The 2,738-nt window shown below is 35.5% G+C and overlaps 1 long non-coding RNA gene across 1 annotated transcript in view; it reads left to right on the top strand.

Moving 5' to 3' along the window:
* Nucleotides 1–2,156, top strand: part of LOC111083919 — an 11,399-nt gene extending 9,243 nt beyond the window's left edge. Inside the window, exon 5 of the long non-coding RNA XR_002609303.1 lies at nucleotides 2,075–2,156. This is a non-coding gene — a long non-coding RNA (uncharacterized LOC111083919). The remainder of the gene's footprint in view (nucleotides 1–2,074) is intronic.
* The last annotated feature ends 582 nt before the right edge of the window (nucleotides 2,157–2,738 follow it).

Genomic DNA, 2,738 nt, shown 5'->3' on the forward strand with positions numbered 1-2,738 from the left:
GGGGGCGGCACATAGTGACACACGCATAGAGATAAAAAACCAGCAAATAAAATATAACGGTCGCTTTCGACAAGATAACTTCTATGAACGGCACGATTGTTGCTTCAGTAAAGTCAACATACTTTTGAGTTCAATGCAAAACACAAACGCATAAGAGTATAGCAGTTTGTATATATATATATATATATGTATATGTATATGTACGAATGTTTGATGTGCTGGACATTTATGTTTACCATTAGAATTCACTGAATTTTTAATAACCTAACATTGAAAATTTGAAGAATCAAACTACAATACCTGTCTGTTAATAAACTATTTTTAAAAGATGCATCGCTATTGTCACATAATGTTTATTGTTTTTTTTTTCTTAGCAACCAAATCTGTATATTTTGGGGACAAAGAGATAATAAACCTAACATATCATTAAATTCACCGAAGTACACGTTTCTCCTGGACAAGGGCAATATTAAGCCTCTTCTGATGGTAGTTTGTAAATGTTGACTCGAATTTTACTCGCTGTATTGAATCTGTATTTGTACAGGTAGTTGAAGAAAAGCTGGTTCACTGTGATTGGTAATCGACAACCTAAACAGAAGTCAATAATTTCACTTTTTACAACGGTATTTTCGTTTTATAGTAAGCCTTACCGTTTAATAAAAAAAAAAGATGTTTAAAGATTATTGCATCAGTGTAGCTTTCTTTCAAAAAAAAATGTTTTTTCAGTTTAAGTAAAACTGCTCAATTACCTCGATAATGGTGAGCATGAATAACGCTCAACGTGCGCTTCAGTTTAAAAAAAAAAAAGTACTAATGTTTTTGGTTACTCGATCGATCCCTAGGTGGCCCGTGTTTGAAACATATACCCAACAATCGTGTTTTGCAAGTTGTCTACTAATATTCGGTATTCTAAACTGCTATGTTACAGCTATATTCTATATCATTTGATATATATATATATATATATACCTTAACAAGTCCACTAGAGAGTTAAATAAAGGCAGCACTGAATAGAAAAGGTTCATTATGACATTCTTCACTTAGATATCACACTGTGGTTAAGATATCTCGTCTGTTGAATTTGGAAAAGGTGCTGGTATGTAGGGGCGTCGAGAGCCAGGTCAGGCCCCGGGGGTCAGTAATATCACCGATTAACTTTTGCTGATTTTTCATAAACGTTTGTTTGTTTGTTTTGAATTTCGCGCAAAGCCACACGAGGGCTATCTGCTTAGTCGTCCCTAATTCAGCAGTGTAAGACTAGAGGGAAGGCAGCTAGTCATCATCACCCACCGCCAACTCTTTTACCAACGAATAGTGGGATTGACCGTCACATTATAACGCCCCCACGGCTGAAAGGGCGGGCATGTTTGGTGTGACGGGGATTCGAACCTGCGACCCTTAGATTGCCAGTCGAGCGCCCTAACCACCTGGCCATGCCAGGCCTTTCATAAAAGAAACTTACGTAACAAATGTCTTCGTGAATCCATGAAAAAAGCAGTAGCCATTTTAGCTCATTAAGTAGTATACATTTCTAGTGAGCTTTGGAATATTCAACTTCCGGGCCCCTCAACAGACCCCGGGTCCCGGGGCAGCTGCCCCCTTGCTCCCCCTATCGGCAGCCCTCACTCTTCCTAGGATTGCAGAGACAATAAAGCGAAACGTATTTTGGTGAGAAACCAAAGAAATGTGAATAGGGTGTTACAAAGCAGTGTGAAATTATCATCATATTTTTTAACGGCATGTCATATTAAGCCTAATTAAGGTAGACGAGCAACAGAATTTAGTAATTCACGCTGCACTTGTTACTTTAAACAATTACCACAATACACCGAACTAGAATTCTGAATAATGATTATATATATATATATATATATATTTATATATATTTATTTATTTACAAAACTTCTCATGATATAAGAAGTTACTTTTGTCAAAAACAATATAGACAGCTCTTTCTCGGAAGACTAAAAAATAAATTTCGTTTCATTTAGATTTTTTCTGGATGCAGAGAAAGTGTAAGCTTAATTAAGTGTCTTACGTAATACAAGCCACAAGCTTTTTTGTTGTTCTTTAGATGCTCTATGTCAAGAGCTGGAACAAGAACGGAAAGCTCGCTTCGCTGTTCAGCAAAAACTTAAAGGTAAATATGTAAAAATGTCAGTTCTAATTTTTATCGTAATTCCAACCTTGTACACAAAATCATTCCAAGATTCTATCTTGACGCCAGAAAATTAACACAAGCAAGGCGCTAAGTAAATTTGTTTTTGCCTTTTCTTTTAGTATGGGTGAAATATCGTAGTTTAGAGCATTTGGATTATCTTACATTAATAATATAAAAATATTCTGTGTTTACAGTTTTTGTATACATGAGTATTTTTAACCTAGTATAAGCTCTTATACACAGTAAAAGATCGCCCTCTAGTGGCACAGCGGTATGTCTTTGGACTTAGAACGCTAGAAACCGGGTTTCGATACCCGTGGTGGGCAGAGCATAGATAGCCCATTGTGTAGCTTTGTGCTTAATTACAAACAAACAATCTTACAGTAAAAGATCAAGAAAATCTGAGCCATTTTCTTAAGCTTAAAGATGCTTAAAGGCTTAGTGTGAAGCGGTAATATGAAAGGTAAAATAAATTATAATTGTAAAAGAAGGTAGAAAGCGTTTAGGATGAATGACTGTGGTTTACTTACTCTCATTAAATAATTTATTTTAATTGTGTTCTAATTTCATTGTTATT

The sequence above is a fragment of the Limulus polyphemus genome, unplaced genomic scaffold (genome assembly GCF_000517525.1).
Source record: "Limulus polyphemus unplaced genomic scaffold, Limulus_polyphemus-2.1.2 Scaffold12116, whole genome shotgun sequence".
In the NCBI taxonomy this organism is placed as follows: domain Eukaryota; kingdom Metazoa; phylum Arthropoda; class Merostomata; order Xiphosura; family Limulidae; genus Limulus; species Limulus polyphemus.